Genomic DNA, 21,776 nt, shown 5'->3' on the forward strand with positions numbered 1-21,776 from the left:
AAGTGGCTTCAAACATATTTATAAATTTGGATGATGATTTTGGGACCAACACTAGGGTAGTGATTGAAAAGCTTGATGACAATTATGGTGCCATTGTTCCAATGGGTGGGGGAGTATCCTAGGTGGGAAAGGTGAAAAAAATCAAGTGTTGTAATAGAAGAGTTGAATGAAGAAGGGTTGACTGATGAAGCTTCTACAAAAGGCAAAGAAAAGGCTACTGTCAATACCACTGTCAATAATGAGGGTTATTTTGACAAAGGCGAAGGTAAAGATAAAGTGACGGATGACATGCCACATATGGTCAAGTGTGCTTTTGTAAAAAAAGATGCAAGGGATTGATGAGGACAAATAATGTTCAACATAAAGACAAAGAAGCCGTGGAAGGAACTGTTGAGGGCATTAGGGCCGAGTCCAAAAGCCATTCCATGAAGTTGAGAAGTGGAAGAAGATATGCAAATGCTGCAGACTCTAACTCATTTGATGATGATTCTGCTGATAGCGAGGACTCAGATTATGTGATTTCTAAGAACTTTAGTGAAGATGAAGATGATGATTCTTTTGAAAAATGGGTGGATGACCAAACTGAATGGACAGGGGTGAAAGAAACTGGGAATGAGGCTGCTCATGATTGGCCTACAGATGTTGAATTGGATTATGAAGATTTTGAGTGTAAGGATTATGCCAAGTGTAATTCTGACGATGAAAGTGACAAGAATTGGCCAGAGTTCAATGCTGCAACTGACATGGCAAATCCAAAGTTTGAGATTGGCATGTTATTTACTGATTGTAAGGGCTTTAGGGCAGCTGTCACATAACACACCATCTTGCATAAAAGGGATGTTGTATTTATTAGGAGTAAGGCTTTGAAGCTGAAGGCAATTTGTGGGGACCTAGATTGTGAGTGGATGATATATGCTTCAAAAATGCAACATGAGAATACATTGCAAGTGAAGACATATGTACGTGAGCACACATGTACACAGTTATGGGAGAACCCTACTATCAAGTCAACTTGGATAAGCAAGAAATATGTTGAGACATTAAAGACCAATCCTCAGTGGCCAATCAGCTCATTCAAGGAGACTGTTGAAAAGGATTATAATGCAGGGGTGTCAAAAACAACAAGTGTATAGGGCAAAAGAGAAGGCATTAAAGTTGATTGAGGGCACTTTCAATGAACAATATTCAAGAATTTGGGATTATTGTCAGGAATTAAGGAACACTAATTCAGGAACCACAGCAATGGTTAGGTGTGATTTCCAAGAAAAGTTGGGGAAACCACAGTTTCAAAGGTTGTATGTTTGTTTAGGAGTTGATAAGGAAGGGTTCAAAGCTGGATGCAAGCCCATTATAGGTTTAGATGGGTGCTTTTTGAAGATTGTTTATGAAAGGCAACTGTAACTGCAGTGTGTATATATGCCAACAATGAAACCTGGGTGATTGCATATGCAGTTGTGGAATCAAAGTGCAAAGATTCTTGGATTTGGTTTCTGGAGCTATTAGTTAAGGATTGTCAGATTGTTAATCAATTTGGCTTCTCCTTTATATCCTATAAACAAAAAGGTTTATTGCCTGCTTTTGAGCAAGTGGTCCCTAATTGACCATAGGTTCTATGCAAGACATCTTTTTAGCAACTATAGGATATTGTTCAAAGCAAAAAGCTTGAGAGACAAGTTTTGGGAAGCATCATATGCAACCACTGTCCCCTACTTTACAAAGGCCGTGGAAGAACTTAAAAAACTGTCCAAGGATGCATATGAATGGCTCACCACTCCAGATAAACCTCCAAGGCATTGGTCAAAATCACACTTCAGCACTCATTTGAAGTGTGACATGGTGTTGAATAATCTGTGCAAGTCTTTCAATGGTACCATATTGGAATGTAGGGATAGACCTATTCTTATAATGTTGGAGTATATTAGATGTAAGCTGATGAAGAGAATATAGGGAAGAAGGGATAATGAAAAAATGGAGTAGGCATATCTGTTTGTGCCTAATAAATCACGGCCATGAGCTGGCCGAAGGAGCCCCCTTTCTCGGCCCTGGCACTTGCTCGTAAAACTGAAACGCAGCGTTTCAACAAGGTGCTTTGCCTTCCTAAAGACAAAAGAAAAATGCCAAGGCATGATCATCTCGGCCTCGAGTGCAGGCCGAGGCCGAGGCCAAGCAAAATCGCGGCCAGAAATATTAAAGTCAGATCATCACGTGATAGCAGGGACCCATGCTTCATTTAATGAAGTAGCGCCTGTTTAATGCAGCAAACCCACTGGCCACAAATAAGCATTTAATGCATGAGGGAAGGTGGGAAGTGACTGAAGTCAGGTTGTGGCGACAGAAGACAGAGTGATTAGACGTAGACATTCTCACAAGAATTCTTGCAGCTTGAGAGATTAGGTCACCAGCTATCAGAGCAATAAATGCGTCTCCACGGCCAGCTGCGCAGAAACCACGATTAGGGCGGCGGTCGAGATTCACCAGGATTTATGGGGTCACACCACCATGCTTCACGATCCCAAATGTCGATTGGACACCCACTTGCGCTAATCAAACTCCACTATGCGTAAATTCAGCCTCGATTACTCATCCATGAACTCTTCCTATAAATACAAGGCTCGAGCTACATTCAACGGGTTCAAACACCAAACCAAAGCCTCCCACGGAGCAACTTATTTTTTCCTGTAATGCACTTTCAATATCTTTACTTGCTTTCCTAGGAGTAGTGTTAGACTGTAAGGAAAATTCATTCATCAATATATCATACGACCCTTGATTTTCAAGGCGCCGGAGCACCATCTCTGTTGTTCGTTTCCTCACCCCATATATCATACGACCGTCGCTCCCTGAGCGACGCGCCGGAGCACCGCCCGAAACCCACCACCAACACCATCACTCAACGGCCTTGTAGTTCAGGCTATGAACCTAACAGCCGAGACTAGTTCCTCTCTCAGCTACAATCGTTTGATTAGAAGACGAGTTCAAACAGGCGCACCACTGATCCATCCTACACTCATCAACATCTCGAGGCACGGTAGACCGTGCTGGCACGCCCGCGCACAACCGCACCGCACCCAAAAGCAGGAAACCGTGTGTCAACGCACATCCCCTCGGCCCGGAACTCCAGGGCGTGAGATTTGCGCGGCAGACACTTTTGGCACGCCCGGTGGGATCACTTGTCAAACTTATGGTGGAAACTAGGGCACAGGCAAAGCTAAAAAACAAAGCAGTCGAAATGACTTCTGAGACTCTTGAGTCCACCTCTCACCGAGACCGAACGTACGGTCGGGATCTCGGCCAGCGTTCCAATAACGACGGATCGTACGGCCGAGTCCATGCAGGAACAGGCAGTAGGGGAGGAGCTGATGTCCAAGCAGGCCTACAGGATAGAAACATCCTTCATGGCCGCAATGGACAGGTTCTCCTCGGAACTGCGAACGCTTTTTCAGGAGAGGATGTCGGTAGCCTCGCCCGCGACACCTCCTAGAGCCGGACCGGGGAGCCAAGAGTGCGAGAGAATCGAGCCTTATGTCGAAAGCAGCAGCCTCGGTGTATCGGCCCACAGCCAAGCGTTAGGCTACGGCCAGCATTCTTTGCCGCCGACAAACAGCTGGGGGCAGTCCCAGCCCACATGGGCGAATTCGGGACCAACCTACTTGACAGAAACGGCGCGCGGACCACTCCATGCTTTGGCCGTATCACTAGGGCACGGCAGCCTCGCGCATCCTGCGATCCATCCACTCGACCCAGTTCACACTACGGCCGTCCACACCCATCCTGGCCCAAGCAACGCGACAGCCGTATCATCACAGCAGTACGGTCAGAGCAATCCGACCGTTTCACCACCAGTGCAGGCGTCGTTGTTTTCATTGGGCTCTCAGCTTCACTACGGTTCGACCAATCCACCAGGAACGCATACGCACCTTGGCCAGACCCACGGCGCTCATCTGGCATCAACCAGCGCGGTGATCCCGACCGAGCCCCTAGTTCAAGTGGCCCAGCAGACAAGGTCACAGAACAAGGTGCCACAGGTCACGCGGCCGTATGCAGCCCAGCAAGAGGCGCCACCTCAAGGGGTCCGATTCGAAGACGTCTGGCGGATGATCGAAGACGGCCTAGCCCAAAGGCGGCCGGACGTACCGAGATACACGAGGCCGTACCCGCCAGAAATCGACCGAATCCCTCTTCCCCGGAACTATCGATTGCCGGAATTCATACTATTCTCCGGGGATGGGCAGACCTCCTCCATTGAACACATAGGCCGTTTCACGGCCTAGTGTGGGGAAGCCGATTCGGACGCCCAGAAGCTACGCCTATTTGTTCATTCTTTGACCGGCGCCGCGTTCTCATGGTTCATAAACCTTCCGCCGAACTCAATAAAGGATTGGTCTGATATGGAAAGGGCGTTCCACGAACATTTCTATCAGACCAACTGAGAAATAACGGTCGCCGAGCTGGCAATGATGAGCCAGGCGTCGGACGAATCACCTCGTGATTACCTACATCGATTCAAAACATGTAGGAATTGGTGCCGCACGAACCTACCAGAGAGGGAGTTCGTCAAGATGGCCGAGGAAGGCTTGGAATTCGAATACCGGAAGAAATTCTAGGGAATCGAGTTCCGGGACATGCATGACTTGACCAACAAGGTGGACAGGTATGCATCCTTGTTGAAGGAAGAGATGCAGAAGAAGACGGCCTCAAAGGGGACCTACTACAGGAATCCCATCGTCAGCTACGCCGAAGCAGACGGCTCCGCGGAGGCCGAGGGCGAGGAGGTAGAGATGAGTTCGGCCGTAGTCAGCATAGACAAACCCTTCGTTTGCAGAGGGCTTGTTAAAACTGACAATAGCCGCACAAAAATCGCCGACGCCAAGTTCGCAACGCGGGAAACGAAGGCCTACACTTTTGACTTAACAAGGGCCGAGGCTATCTTCGACCTGCTATTGGCCGAGAAAAAGGTCAAATTGTCCTTCGGCCATAAAATTCCGAAACCCGAAGAGCTCAAAGGGAAAACGTTTTGCAAATACCACAGTTCTTGGTCTCACAACACCAACAACTACGTTGTCTTGCGAGACGTTATCTAGAAATTAATAGATGAAAAGAAGCTCCAGTTTCCGGAGAAGGCGGCCATGCAGGTCGACTCCAAGCCGTTCCCTCCACCTGTCGTCAACATGGTCGACGCCCAACTCCCAGCCGGGTATAGGGAAGTCCGTCGATCGGCGAAAGGGAAGGAGCCACTGGCCGAACTAGAGCCGGCCCTTTGCGAGCGATGCAAGTATGAGATCGGTCAGCCCAGTGTTGCATTCCTAAAAGGACACAAATTAATGTGCAAACAACCAATTAAAAATACCCGCAAGTGCACGAATCTAATGAAGTATAGATTATGTAAGTACGGGGTCGATCCCACGAAGAACTTGTCGGCTCCTTATAAGTTCTAATTTGAGTACGTAAAGAACACTTAATTGACACACCACAAATACGCAAATGCAAAATGGAAACTAAAAATAAGTAAAGAAGTGCAAAAGAAATGAAACAACACAAGAAAACTAAAGAAAAACACAAACAGCATTTTCTATCGCCATTTTATCACCTGTTTATCACCTGTGAACAGTGCCGTGAACAGTGAACAGGGACATGAACAGTGCCGTGAACAGTGAACAGTGACGACCGGCCGCGTGAACAGTGACGACCGGTCGTTTTTCGGCAGAGTCGAAATTTCAATAAACGTGTGATGAGCGACCGGTCGTGAACAGTAACAACCGGTCGTTTTTGGGCAGATTCGTTTCTCTGTTTTTCAGTTTCGACCTCTGTCCAATGTTTTGCCTATAACTTTCCAACCGTACGTCGAAAATTCACGTTCTTTATACGGTTGGATTCAGAACAGAAAATGCAAGAACACAGCGCGGACCAAAAGTCCAAAACAATTACGGAAACAAATAAAATTCAGTATCAAAGACACACCACGTGTCGAACTCACAACTCACACACACATTGGGGGGGGGTTTTGATTTGTTTCAAGTGATCTATTTCTATTGCATGAAAGTAAATGGACTTTGAATTTAAATGAGAAAGGCAGAGATGAATTATCGAATTGTGAAATTAAAATGTAACAAACACTAGGGTTTCGGAATCCACCCTAAACAATTCTACCTATGTTCATAAATACTCAAGTGATGAACTCTAAACGTGTTGATGAAGATGTTCGCAATCAAGACCATGGGTCGTGGCTCAAGACGCATTGATTCTCTCTAATATACGTAAAGTGCATGGTTCGTGCTACAATACTTGTGCCCTCCCCATAACCGAACCTAGGTATGGTTCGTACTTCGATTCAATTACAAGGAGAACCCATTAAGTTCAAAGAGAATATGAACATCACAAGAATCCTAATAGCATGGTGTTTACATTAGGTATTCAAGAAACCAAATCACATGGATGATTCTTACTTCATCCATTTATTGCTTAGGATAACATGAAGATACACATAATCCCAACAATCTCAAGAAGCATGCTTTCAAAGATGGCCAACCAAGGAAAAACACACATCAAGGATAGATTAATTTGGTGAATTGGAATTCATCAACAATATCTAGAAATTCATACACTCAAGCATCAAAACAATAAGGTAATCATGTTTAGGGCTTCAACCTAAGCCCTAGCTATGGAGTTTAGTTGCTCATGCTTATTTCAAATACAAACTCAAAATGAAATTAGAAAGAGTTTACAGATTTTCAGAAAATGATGAAAGCTTCAAGATCATCAATGGTGGAAGTCTTCTTCTCCACTTTTCTTGGCTGCACCTTGGCTTTCTCCTAGCTCCAAATCTCCAAAATCTGCTCTCTAGTTGTTTTTGAATGATAGAATCCCCTTCTCTCCCGTTTCAAGCTTCCCCCAAATCAGATTGCACCTTTGACTTCTCTTCCCTCTCTCCTCCTTTCCAGCTTTTACCTTTTAATATTAAACTACCACCTTTAATAAAGCCTTAGCCCATTGTCCCCTTGCCATGATGAAGTTTTGTCCTCAATAAGATGCCAATTGCTTCAGAAAATATCTCAAAGCTAAGGTAACTTCTTGTTACCAAGAGTTATGGTAACAAGAAAATCAAGATAACACAAAGGAGGTAAAAGCTGGACAATTCCGGATTTCCAGAGCTGTGGTAACATGTTGGATTGGATGGATAGGCAATACTTGTCCAATGGAGCTCAAATTTGGATATGTTGTAGTTAACATCCATTGGAACAAGTCTCATGAAGATCATGACCTCATCCGAGCACCAGAGCATGTTGATCCCAGGCCAAGAAGTTGACCTACGAAAATGAACAAAAACAGAATTTATAACCAATAATGCACTTTTAGCTCATTTTCATTCCAACCAAGGTAAAATCTAAGAAAACACAAAAAGGAAGTAAAAAGCTATAAAATGTCAAGAACTAACTCAAAATAGTGGGTGAATAACATGAAAAATCATGTGTAAAAATGAACCGAACACCCAGCCCGCAGGAAAACAAGAGGAAGGCCGTCGAGCCATCTCAAACGACCATAAAGAGATTCGGTGGTCAGTAGGACCGACGGCAGACCAGCAGAGCTGTTTTCAGCCGACTGGGGCCACAAACCCCCAGAACCTCGGTCAGCCTCGAAGAAGAGGCCGCCCCTAGGTCGATAAAAACTTTCAAACCACCGGTCATAAAGGATGATTGTTGGTACCATGCACGGCCTGGGGGCAGGGCCGAACCGCTGACGAAGACCCAACTGAGGAGAATGCAGAGACAGGTTCAGCAGGCCAGGATGCAGACAACCGAGGTCGAAGGCTTCAAGCGCCAAAAGAAAGTGGCGACTAAGGACGGGCCGTCATCCAAATCGGTTGTTTCCCCGGCAGTAAAAACAGCCAGCACCAAGCCTCTGAGGACGTGGGGCCCTAGGCAAGACGAGAATCCCCGTGGATCATCAGCCAATTCAGCTCAGCCAAAGGCCGCGGTCATGGAGAAAACAGACGAAGGTGTCATCGACATCTACCGCGGGAGGGACCCCCCTTTCTCGGCCAACGATTTTCCTTTCTCAGGGAATTCCATAAGGACCATTCGGCCACGGATCTGTATGGCATGACCCTTGAGAACCGTGAAATCGTGGAATTGGCCCTCAAGAACACAAAGGCGGAAGCGCTCCTCATCACCAGCAGTTCTGACTCGGCCATTAAGGCCGTATACCAGGCAAACAGGGAAGCCAGAGTAAGAGGCCTGCCAAGTTACCAGCCCGACCTCGGCGAATCAGAGGCTAAGATCCCCTTCAGTAGGGGCGATTTAGAATATCTCTGCCAGTACTTTACTGTGACTCCGGCGGACACTGTCTTCGGCCTGACGACCGAGGAAAAGGGCCGGGTAAGCCGCCTAGACGATTACCTAATGGCCAGGGACGCATTGGCAAAGGCTAGACGGGCCCTCAAGGAGGAGGTCGAAGCCTCGGACCCCCCCTGAGATCAAAGCATCCACGACCGGTAGCCCGGGGACCGCGAGACCTATGATCGAAGGTTTCGGTGATCCTTTTTTCGGGCACGAGGCCGAAGATGACCCCGCTTTAGGAATCTCCGATGAGGAATATGAGGGGATCCTCGGGATGATCGAGTTAATGGTCCTCGCCAAGGACGGCTCTGAGGCCGAAGAAGAAGTCGGTAGGGGAAACCCGCGGGAACAGGATGAAGTCGGCATCAACATGGTCATGGTGCTACCATCCGAGTTTTCAGCCCCAGGGGGACATACCAACGGCCTAGAGGATGACGTGGCCGAGGAGCAGTTAGATCTAAGGCCAAAGACAAAGGAAGAATTGTTGGCCGTAGCGTTTAACGAGGTGATACCAAGAGACGAGCCGAACAAATACCGGCACTTGAAGCCGTTGTACATCTCGGCTCACATAGAGGGTGTGCCCATATCCAAGGTTTTCGTTGACTGTGGGGCGACGGTCAACATCCTTCCTTATTCCTTGATGAGGAAGCTAGACAAGTCAAAGGAGGACCTCATCCCCAGCGACGTGGTCATGAGCAGCTTTGTCGGCGACAAGTCTAAGACTATTGGCGTATTGCCCTTAAAGATTATCGTGGCCGACCAGACAAGGGTCGCGGCCTTCTACGTGGTCGAATCCAGTCTAAGACTACAACATACTGCTCGGCCGCGATTGGATCCATCAGTCTGGGTGTATACCGTCGTCTCTCTTCCAGCTATTATTATTTTGGGATGGCCAGAAGGTGTCTATAAACCCGGCCGATGAAAAGCCTTTCGAGGCCAACGCCGTACAAGCTCGGATCTACGACGACGACGTTGGATGGGTTGTTCTCACCGGCCACGATGCAAACGGCCGACCAACTAGAACAATGGCCCAGAAAGTGCTGGAGTTAGGCGCCGAGAATATCCGACAGGATTCGGCGCGCGAAGTATTGATCGACCTCACCAGCCTTTAGATGACAGACAAGGCCACTAAAGAGGTGGGGGTAGCGGCCGTGAAGGATTTGGTAGAAAGACTGCTGGAACATTGGGCGGAGGAATCCTTACGGCCAAATTCACCAATCAACCTGATCGAATTCCTCCACGAATCGGACGCTTTGACTCTGGACGACCTAGAAACAGCGCCTGCCGAGATGGAGGATGACTACCCTGAAGTCCAGGACCCTTTGTTAGAAATAAATGTAGGGTCAAGGAGGAAATTGAACAGCTCCTTAAGGCCGGCTTCATCCGAATAGCCGGGTACGTTGAGTGGCTAGCCAACATTGTACCAGTTTTGAAAAGGACTGGGGCTTTGAGGGTTTGCACCGATTACCGAAATCTGAACCTCGCAACCCCCAAGGACGAATACCCCATGCCAGTGTCAGATCTCCTGGTGGACGGGGCCGCCAAGCACGAACTCTTGTCTTTCATGGACGGCCATGCGGGTTACAACCAGATTTTCGTAGCCGAGGAGGATGTCCACAAAACGGCGTTTAGGTGTCTAGGAGCAATCGGGACCTATGAGTGGGTAGTCATGCCTTTCGGCCTAAAGAATGCCGGCGCAACATATCAGCGAGCTATGAACCTAATTTTCCACGACCTCATAGGCCGGACCGTTGAAGTCTACATCGACGACGTGGTTGTAAAGTCCCTATCCAAAGCCGACCACGTAGAACATCTCCGGCAAGCTTTTGACCGAATGCGGGCGCATGGCCTAAAGATGAACCCAAAGAAATGTGCTTTCGGCGTCACCGCCGGGAATTTCCTCGGTTTCTTGGTTCACCAACGAGGAATCGAGGTAGATAAAAATAAAGCTACGGCCATTATGGCGGCTCCTCCGCGAAGAACCAAGAAGGAGCTCCAGTCCTTCCTCGGTAAGGTGAACTTTTTACGGCGTTTCATATCCAATATGGCAGGGAAAATCCGGCCGTTGTCTCCCTTGCTCAAACTGAAAGACACGGAACGGTTCGTATGGGGGACAGAGCATCAGGCGGCCCTCGACGACATCAAGAAATATTTATCCCAACTGCCGGTCCTTATGCCGCCAAAAAGAGGGAAACCATTGAGGCTTTACATTTCAGCTTCGGAGGGCTCTATCGGCTGTCTGCTGGCTCAGAAAAACGAGTCTGGGCGCGAACAAGCGGTGCACTATCTAAGCCGCACCCTCAACACGGCCGAATTAAACTATTCGCTGATCGAGAAATTATGCCTAGCGCTTTATTTCGCGGCCACCAAGTTGCGACATTACATGCTTCCTTCGGTCGTTCAAATCATCTCCAGGACCGATCTCATCAAATATATGCTTACTCGGCCGATCATACGCGGCCAAATTGGGAAGTGGACGATGGCATTGTCCGAATTTACCTTTCAATACGTAGCTAAGAAATCGGTCAAGGGTCAGGCATTGGCCGATTTCCTAGCTCATCACCCGGCCCAGGGACAAGAAGAGGAGTTGGAGGTCGAGATCGGTATGGCCCGCATGGAAAAGAATTATTGGACCATGTACTTCGATGGCTCCAGCACCGAGGCCAGGTCAGGAGCCGGAGTTGTGATCGAATCTCCTCAAGGGCAAAAATGGCAGTTCGCATTCCAACTCGACTTCAAATGCACTAATAATCAGGCTGAGTACGAAGCGCTCATCATCGGTCTCGAGATTTTGAAAGAAATGAAGGCAACCCGTGTTTTGGTCTACGGTGACTCTCAGCTGGTGGTTAACCAACTGACTGGGGAATACCAATGCACGAGCGAGAACTTAGTCATGTATTATGTAACGGCCCTCAACACGACCGATGGTTTTTCTAGAATTTCCTTTGTTCATATACCGCGCGTCGAGAACGGCGAGGCCAATGAGATGGCCCAGGTAGCATCAGGCGTAAACATCCCGAACACCGACCACGATCGCGTGATAAGGATCGAGAGGCGTACCTTTCCAGCTTTGGCCGAACGACGAATGACAGCGCAAGTATCTTCGGCCGATATCACCGACGAGATCAACACGGCCGAGGCCGACTGGCGCTACCCCATAGTGAAGTATTTGCGTAACCCTTCTGGCAGCCATGAGAGGACTACACGTTTCCGAGCTCGGTGTTATTTGATTTATCAAAACGAGCTGTATCGAAAAGGATCAGATGGTTTATTACTCCTATGTCCCAGCGCCGAGGATATCAAGGTCATCATGACTGAATCCCACGAGGGGATTTGTGGTGCTCACCAGTCTGGGGTCAAGATGAGGTGGTTGGTTCGGAGGCACGGCTATTACTGGCCGACCATTTTGAAAGATTGCATAGAATATGCGAAGGGATGCATCAAGTGTCAAATCTACGGCCCTATACAAAGGGTATCAGCCGAAGCCCTCCACCCGGTTACCAAACCATGGCCGTTCAGTGGGTGGGCCGTGGATATCATCGGCAAAATCCATCCGGCTGCATCCAACCAACACGCATGGATTTTGGTGGCGACCGACTATTTCACCAAATGGGTCGAGGCCGAGTCCTATCGGTCAGTATCCAGCGCACAGGTGGTCAAATTCTTTGAGAATCACATCGTCCACCAGTTCGGTATTCCAGAAACTATCACGGCCGATAACGGCCCGGTATTCGCATCGGCCGAGACACGGGAGTACATCGAGAAAATGGGGATCAAATTGATCCACTCAACACCTTACTACCCTCAATCTAACGGACAGGCCGAGGCAAGTAACAAAGTAATCAAGGGCATCCTTGAGAAGATGATCGAGGAAATACCTAGGGCGTGGCACGACTTGCTCCCCGAAGCTCTTTGGGCTTACCGAACCTCAATGCGGTCAGCCACGGGTACATCTCCTTACGCCTTAACCTACGGTCACGATGCTATCGTTCCAATGGAGTTAAAGGTTCGGTCTCTCCGTGTGGCCAAGCAGCCTGAACAAGGAGGGGGGGATTATGCACAAGCCATGGCTCAGGAATTGGAAGATTTGGAGCAATCTAGACTCGACGCTTATAACCTCATGCAGGCACAGAAGCAGATTGCGGCGAGGGCTTACAACAAAAGGGTTAAGCAAAAAGCTTTCGCCGAAGGCGACCTAGTATGGCGAGCCATGCTTCCTATCGGGACAAAAGACCCCCGGTTCGGCAAATTTTCGCCCAATTGGGAAGGGCCGTTCATTATCGAACGAATTCTTGGCCGAGGTGCATTTCAGTTAAAGGATAGGGATGGAGAGTGGCACAACTTACCGATCAACGGCCAGTATTTGAAGAAATACGCCCCGTCATTATGGGAGACGGCCGTGAAAGAGTTATGAATATTTACAAATGATGAAAGTTGAGTATGCAACACGACAAAGACGAACTAAAGGAAATCATACTTCATTTTATTCATTTAGTTTAAAAAGGGGGACACGTTTACAAAGGAACGGCCAGGTCATGGCCGGGTACAAACACACATAAGAAAAATCACACCCTAAATCTACGCGCTTCGGCTCCATGGTCTTCCTGCTAGACAATCGGACGCTTTCCCCCGAGGCAGGACCTCCGCCACCCATATCGTCATCAGCCACGGCCAGCCTAAAACCAGGGCTTCACTCCAGGCCATGGAAAGCGCAAGGGGTGTCACTCCGGACACGGAATGCAACTGCCACTCCAGCCATGGTAAGTAGTCGCCATTCCGGCAGTGGCAGCGGCCGTCGTTCAGGCCGTGGTAGCGGCCATCACTCCGGCCATGGTAAGCGGTCGTCATTCCGGTCATGGTAGGAGCCATCACTCCAGCCATGATAAGGGCCATCACTCCGGCCATGGAAGTGACCCGGGTACTTAGCCGCATAAATTCGGCCACGTTGGGGTCATCATCCCAGGTCCTCTCGCCCTCATCAAACTGCCAAGTCATCTGGACCAGGCCAAACTGCCAGGTCATGAGACTCAACAGATATGGCTCCCTGGTTTTGAGGAGGTTGCAATGAGGATCATTAGGGTAGGTTGAAATAGGGGAGGACGAAGCCCAGGAATCGAAGGAGGGCTCCAGAGTGATTAAAGCGAGAAGGAAGGTCACTGAGTAATAGAAAGAAGGCTGAGAAAAACTGGGGGAAGTCAGTGTGAACCTTCGAAGAACATGAACTCAGAGATTTTGGGAGTGTGAAAGAAAATGCGAAGGAGTTTGGGTTTTATACTAGCACTAGAGTTCAAAACACAGAAGTGTGATTCTCGAAAGATGAAACGGCCTGACAGCGCACTCAGAATACGTTTCGATTAGCAAGGAAGAATGATGGCTCGTGCGAATTAAGAGCGCGATGACGTGGCGAAAGTCCAGACACCGTCATTTCACTTGACGAGGCGAGACGACGCCTTGAGCGAGCCTGGGCAATACTGACCTGCACGACGTGCTTGAGGCATTAAATGCGCCGACTGGCCTGCGCATTTAATGCCCCAGTTGTCAATCACTTCAGAAGGAATGCAAAGGGTCCATCCCTTGGAATCCATTCGGCCCCTACCCATGCCGAGGCCGAAGAATCCAGGGATGTGGGGGCAATGTTTGTGCCTAATAAATCACGGCCATGAGCTGGCCGAAGGAGCCCCCTTTCTCGGCCCTGGCACTTGCTCGTAAAACTGAAACGCAGCGTTTCAACAAGGTGCTTTGCCTTCCTGAAGACAAAAGAAAAATGCCAAGGCATGATCATCTCGGCCTCGAGTGCAGGCCGAGGTCGAGGCCAAGCAAAATCACGGCCAGAAATATTAAAGTCAGATCATCACGTGATAGCAGGGACCCATGCTTCATTTAATGAAGTAGCGCCTGTTTAATGCAGCAAACTCACTGGCCACAAATAAGCATTTAATGCATGAGGGAAGGTGGGAAGTGACTGAAGTCAGGTTGTGGCGACAGAAGACAGAGTGATTAGACGTAGACATTCTCACAAGAATTCTTGCAGCTTGAGAGATTAGGTCACCAGCTATCAGAGCAATAAATGCGTCTCCACGGCCAGCTGTGCAGAAACCACGATTAGGGCGGCGGCCGAGATTCACCAGGATTTATGGGGTCACACCACCATACTTCACGATCCCAAATGTCGATTGGACACCCACTTGCGCTAATCAAACTCCACTATGCGTAAATTCAGCCTCGATTACTCATCCAGGAACTCTTCCTATAAATACAAGGCTCGAGCTACATTCAACGGGTTCAAACACCAAACCAAAGCCTCCCACGGAGCAACTTCTTTCAATATCTTTACTTGCTTTCCTAGGAGTAGTGTTAGACTGTAAGGAAAATTCATTCATCAATATATCATACGACCCTTGATTTTCAAGGCGCCGGAGCACCGTCTCTGTTGTTCATTTCCTCACCCCATATATCATACGACCGTCGCTCCCTAAGCGACGCGCCGGAGCACAGCCCAAAACCCACCACCAACACCATCACTCAACGGCCTTGTAGTTCAGGCCGTGAACCTAACAGCCGAGACTAGTTCCTCTCTCGGCTACAATCATTTGATTAGAAGACGAGTTCAAACAGGCGCACCACTGATCCATCCTACACTCATCAACATCTCGACGCACGGTAGACCGTGCTGGCACGCCCGCGCACAACCGCACCGCACCCAAAAGCAGGAAACCGCGTGTCAACGCACATCCCCTCGGCCCGGAACTCCAGGCCATGAGATTTGCGCGGTAGACAATATCTGCCCAAGAATATTTAAGAAGGTGGAGGCAAATAAAGCCAAGGCAGGTGCTTGTGTGGCAATGTGGTCAGGTGGAGGTAGATTCCAAGTGTCAGCTGATGGCCATGCACAATATATTGTGGACTTGGAATTAAGGAGTTGTTCTTGTAGAGCATGGGATTTGTAGGGATGGCCTTGTGTTCATGCTATTTCAGCCATAAATTATAAAGGGGGTCTTAATGTCATGGATTTTGTGGATGACTGCTATTTGACAACAACTTACTTGAAGACATGTGATAATCTCGTACTGCCTATGAATGAGATGGATATGTGGGGTAAGACTGACTTTCCACCATGTCTTCCTCCTTCTTACTCTAAGGGGGGTGTATTCAATTGAGATTTTAAAAGACTATTTATGGATAAATAAGTCCAGTGGATTTTAAAAGACTATTTAGGAACATAATGACTTGGAAGGACTTTTAAAAAAAAAAATTATATTCAGGATTTTTTATGTTTGGATTTTAAAGATTTATATCATAAGAATTTATAAGATTGGGAAGGACCACATGGATTTTTTATTTGTATGATGCTAACTAATGAGATTGGATTTTCTGCTCATCCTTACATAAAAAGATGAAATTTATTGCATGTCGTTTTCTTCATGACTTTTAAGAAACAGAGTAGTCTTGCCTTGCAAGTTGCAAAGATGAAATTTATTGCATGTCGTTTTCTTCATGATTATTGCATGTTGTTTTCTTCAAAACAGAGTAGTCTTGCCTTGCAAGTTGCAAAGATGGAATTTATTGCATGTCGTTTTCTTCATGACTTTTAAGAAACAGAGTAGTCTTGCCTTGCAAGTTGCAAAGATGGAATTTATTGCATGTCGTTTTCTTCATGACTTTTAAGAAACAGAATAGTCAATACTCCTTGACTTATTGTACATGAAAAGGACAAGAAATAAAAGATGAGATCATATTAACCTCCACCTCACCCCATTTCATAAGCTGGCGGCGGACTTGACTTAGTGTACTTCCAAAGTCAACAACTTGTTCTATCCTCAACTTGTTTGAAGAATATTGCGATATATACTGCTCAAGAGTTTGAGTCTATATCCCTCAGTTCCACTTCAATTCTTTCTTAACACTCAAGTCCAAAATCAGAGTTCCAAAACATACGTTATTTAGTAGCTTTAAATCATGAGCTGAACCCTCCCACCCGCTAAGAACGTACATGAATTCCAAATCAAAGTTACAAGCTGCTAATACATTTTGTGATATCTTTGCATGACGATTACGATAACTGTTTACATCTCATCCCCTCACCATTGCCGGAATATGTGTACCATCAATAGCTCCGATGCAATCCTAAAAATATTCATATATCACAATAACCATATTATGAAAAATACATATTATAATAACAATATTATTATAATTAGATAATTATCACATACCTTGAAATAAGGGTAAAACCTTGTGCTTTCCCTTATTAGACTTGGGTGGGACTAGCAAAGAACAAATTATTCATTATTAATATATTGCAAATAATATATTGTACTAAACTAGTAAGCTATTAATATATTTAAAAGATTATGAACTAAGCTCACCTTCAAGTAATCTTTCCATACTTCATCACTAGCAGTGAACGTCTTTGCAATTGGGTCCCACCCAAAGCCAGAGTTGTTACGCATAAGCATAGACATCTTGTTATATTGCTTCTTAAACCACTTCATTCGGCTCAAGTAATTATTATAAGTTTTTGGGAAAGTAATTTTCGCATTAAGACGAGGAAGTATCAGTCTTTCTACATTTTGCTTGCTAAGTGACCCATTAGCATCATGCAATCCACTATTGATAGCATCCACCAAGAGGTGCAACAACTCATTGGTATCGTCCATGGTCCAAGATTTATAGTTCTCTTTCTCTTTGCCTTCCTTTGTTATTTCCTTGTTGTGAATCCCCCATTAAATTACTACTACAACATATGTAAGAAATTTATTAGTTATTTCACAAGAATACATATCATACCAAACAAGAAAAGAAAAGAAAAGAATTTCACTCATGTTTCCTATTTTCTATTTTCTTTCTAATTGTCCATGTGTATGTCGGGTGTTATATTCCTAAACGAAAACTATTGTTTTCAATTTATTTCTAATTGTCCAAAAACTAATCACCACAACAATAATAAGCATATGAATTTCAACTAGCTGCTACAATAATAAGCATATGCTGGTCTGGATGAAGGATGCTAAAATACACCCCCCTAAAACTCGAAATAAAAATAAAAGACAATCTTGTTGATCTGCTACAATAATAAGCATATGTTACTGTTGAACTGAAAATACTAACATATGTTGGCAATCCCTGTGGGGGTTAATCTTTGAATTGGAAAATACTGATTTCCTAGAAACTCATGTATTTGTCAATGAGAGTATCAAACTACTGTATTGGTCTGGTCATTCTTGAATGCTATTATAAAGTCATTGAAGAAATACGAATTCTACTATATTGGACCAGACCTGTTTTGTTCATGCAATAGGTAGCAACAATTGTTGCGAGACACAGACCCACGAAGCATGGAAAAGATAGCAGCAAACCCACGAAGGGCCATAGACACAAATCATATACAAACATGGCATATAACAAATATATAGACAATAAACGCAAGAAGACATAGCACGAGAAGGAAGCAATACCTTGTTGAAGAGCTGTTTATCTTCACGAAGAGCTGTTCGTCTTCTCTAGCAGACAAAAAAAAATCTCACGTGAAAAGTCTGATGGTTAGGGTGGGATTTTTTTATAGGGTTTGGTATTTATACCTCCCACTAAAAAGTCACACAAATTCCCTATTTTAAAAAAAATCCTTCGAAATTAGCAAGTTTTTGAATACCAAAAGACTTTTTGTTACTTGTTTAAAGTCTTAATTGAATACCACTAGATTTGGACACCCTTTTTAAAAAATCATAATAGTCCTGATTGAATACCACAAGACTTGTTTAGATTATTTAAAAGTCTTAATTGAATACCACAAGACTTATTTGTCCCAAAAATAGTCTTTTAAAATCCTAATTGAATACAACAGCCTGGAAGGCCAAGAAAATCTAGAAAGAAAGAAGAGGGAGAGCACAAGGGCAAAATGAAGATGGGAGAGTCAAGCAACACAGCTGAAACTACATTGTCTCGTATTCCCAACACACAGGACTCTCTCAAATGTGGGCAATGTGGTAAAAAGGGGCACAATAGGAGGACTTGCCATAGGAATCTTTCCCCGAAGGCCAAAACTGCAAGTAAGAGGAAGAGAAGTACTGAAAATATCCAGGTATAGCAACTCAATCTTGCTCAATTCTATCCCTTAATAATACCTACTTTTGTTGCATCCTGACAAGTATTTTTATGTTCTAGACCACTATTGATCCATCCCAAGCAGCCACTTCAGCTGGTCCAAGCACCAAAAAGAAAATATCCAAGCCTCCAAGGCGTGTGCAAAAAGGGAAACCTCTGGTAACTAACTTCTGTTTATGATGGTTCTTATCAATTTTCTTCAAATTCCAAATCCTCTCTTGACATCCTGAATAATATGTGCAGCCAAAACCAAGTAAGAAAGGACATGCCACTTCTCAACCTCCAGTAGCCTCAACTTCATGTCCTGGTTCATCAACTTGTGCATCAACTGCAAGATCAAGTGTTGTAGATTGAAGCTAACTGAAAAAGGGGGTCATTACAGTTTGGGGTTGTTAGACTGGCATTTTGTGATTAAAGGGTCCTAAACCCTAGGGTAAATTGGTCATGTATAACTTGGTTTTGTATAACTTAATGACTTGTGATTAGGGGTTGTTTTTGGTAAATTGGTCATGTGTAACTTAATGAATGACCTTTTTTGATGGATGTAATGACATTCACATAAGCTTCAGCCACTGTGAATGCAAATACATCCACTGATTGTCATTTTGGAATGGATTTCACAGGACATGAAATATGTAATTGTCAATGTTATTATCTGTCTATTTTGAGCCCATTTTGATTGGAAAATTTTCTAAGTTATTGTTTGCATAATTTGACTTCATTTAGCACATATATTGTTTTAGGCATTCACTTGATTGTTTTGGCAAAATTTTCAAACTTCTCTTTATATTGTTTTGGGCATTCACTTCATTTAGATGTAATTCACTACAAATGTTGCCTTCACAATCCCATTAACAAACAAAAAGTTACTAAATACATTTCATAACACTTAACCCTTACATAGCAATTAAACCCTTACAAAATCACTTACAAAAGCACACAAACAACACAAATACCCTAATAACCAACAACCCAGAAACACTTCATAGCATGGAAGAAGCTAATTTGAAACTCCTCTTTTTGTTCACTCCAGATCCACGCATCCCTCCCAAAATGAAGCTTGCAAACAGTACCCACAAAGCCACCAACAACACCCAAACGACCTTTTCTCTTTGTCTTGCCTTTGCCATTGATTTCTCCAGCTTGTTCTGCGATTTTAGAAGCCCAGGAATCACTGCCTTTGACCGTTCACACATTTCCGGATCAAACCATGTCCAGAACTGGCAACCCTTAAAACCTTATTATTCTCACGTACCATTGCTGCACACATGGAAAATCGCCTACCAGGATTCGAATTGTAGCAGCCTTGCCACACCAACACATCGGCGCCTCTTCATCCATTCCAGGCATCCAATCGCTTCTAGATCTTCTTCGCTAGTTTCCTCTCGCCAGCTTCCTCTCGCCTTATATCTATCGCCTTATGTTGAATATAAGGTACAACAAAGCAAACATTTAACTTCGGTTTTTAAAAAACAAATTTTTTTTCCCGAAAATGCCCTTCGTCTGGACTATTTCTACTGGCTAATTAGATTCTGTGGTGGGACCCATGACTGCCTCATCATCATTTAACGTCTGACCTGACAGTCAATGTAACGGCTGATGTAAATTGGTAAGTTTTTTAAATGTCAGGTACGAAATTGATGAAATTGAAACATCGGGGCCCATTTCAGTAATGACCCTAAACCTCCAGCGACTAAAATGACGTTAGTCCTTTAATTTAAATCCACTTGGCTTTATATAATTGGATATGTGGGCTCCACATATGTATCATATGAGTGTTCTAATAGAAAATTTGACGAAAGCTAATAGTAGGGACCAATTTGATGTATAGAAAGTATCTTCTTCTTTTTTTATTCGATCGATAGTCTATTCTAAGGGGAGGGGGAATTCTATTTTAAGGGGAAGGGGGCACCCACAAGGGGATTTGAACTGATGCCATGAGATTTGCAAACGAAGACCTTAACCACTAAGGTAAACACCCAATGACGTATAGAGAGTAACATTAAGCACCATTAATGTCACCAAAAAAAAATATTAAGGACAAAAGGTGATAATTTCGTTAAACTTAGGAACCCTTTGCGATAAAAAGCCTCCTTAAAAAAGTATAAATGGTGGCTAAATTTTAGTACAAGTGATGGTCTAAACTCACACACACAACTAAGATATCATGTGAGTTTGAACATGAGACCTCACTTGTAACACCCCGTCCTGAAATTTAATTTAATTTCCCAAATTGTAAAGCGAAAGGACGGTTGGTTCACTTTATATTGTTCAACAACTGATGCAACAAAAAAACAAGACAAAATTCATAAACCAGAAATATCCACAATCCATCATAATCCAATATAAAATACGAAAGGGATGTTCCAATATGTACGGAACAATATGACCTATTTAACATGAATACGACCTCAACCAGAGGTATGCTAGTATCCGATTGTACACCGTTGATGAGCACATAAACTATCACATTTATTATCCCTAAATATATTTGTTAGTAATTGATTTTCTTACAATTTTAGTTAATTAGGTTTGTTTTTCACTTTTGCACTTGCTTACATACCCATTACATAATTGATGATGATTTCATTATTTTATCTTAAGGTTGAAGAAGATCATTGGATGCTAGTAGGCAAATGGGTGCAACACTTAACCAAAAGAAAGGATTGAATAACAAAAGCAAGTAGAAGTGGAGCATCAATTGAAGAAAAGAAGAAATATTAAGATGAGGGTTACGGTTGTGCATTGAAGAAGATGAAGAATTTGGAGAATGGAGTCATCAACACTATGGAATAAGTAATGGAAGCAAATTGGCAATTGGTTTGATGGCAAGTGGAATACATATTAAATTCATGAATGGAGGGATTTAATGAATTTAGAATTGCTCCCATTTTCCTATAAATAGGAGGAGCTATGGCATTGTAAAATCACACCCAAGCTCCACAACTCTTGAGCTTTCTCTCTTCCCTCCATCTTTCTAAGTTTTAATTTCTATTTTTAGTTTAATTTTATTATGGGGAACTAACTCCCTAGCTAAGGCTAGGGAGAAAGCTTTTAATATAAGTGTGTAATTTTTATTAGTTTGATCCAAACTTAAGCTTTAATGTGAATTTGTAGTTTTTGTTCAAATGGAATTTGTAGTTTTCTTTTTAATTAATTGATGAATGTTTGATAATCTATTTCACGGGTTCAATCATGTTTTTCCCATTGTGTAGTAAAAACTTTCATGCTTTTAAAAGAGAAGAAAATTACTAAAGATTAATAGAATTTTGATGAAGTTTATTTTTTGATAGTTTGTTGCCAATGGTACAAGTTATGCTTAGAATACTTCTAAAGGAAATT

At 44.5% G+C, this 21,776-nt stretch overlaps 1 pseudogene; it reads right to left on the bottom strand.

Annotated features, from left to right (window-relative positions):
- Window positions 1-16,403: 16,403 nt before the first annotated feature.
- LOC110774501 (uncharacterized protein At2g29880 pseudogene) lies at window positions 16,404-16,990 on the bottom strand (annotated as a pseudogene).
- Between the last annotated feature and the right edge of the window lie 4,786 nt (window positions 16,991-21,776).

Source organism: Prunus avium, chromosome 6 (assembly GCF_965620075.1).
Source record: "Prunus avium chromosome 6, drPruAviu1.hap1.1, whole genome shotgun sequence".
NCBI lineage: Eukaryota > Viridiplantae > Streptophyta > Magnoliopsida > Rosales > Rosaceae > Prunus > Prunus avium.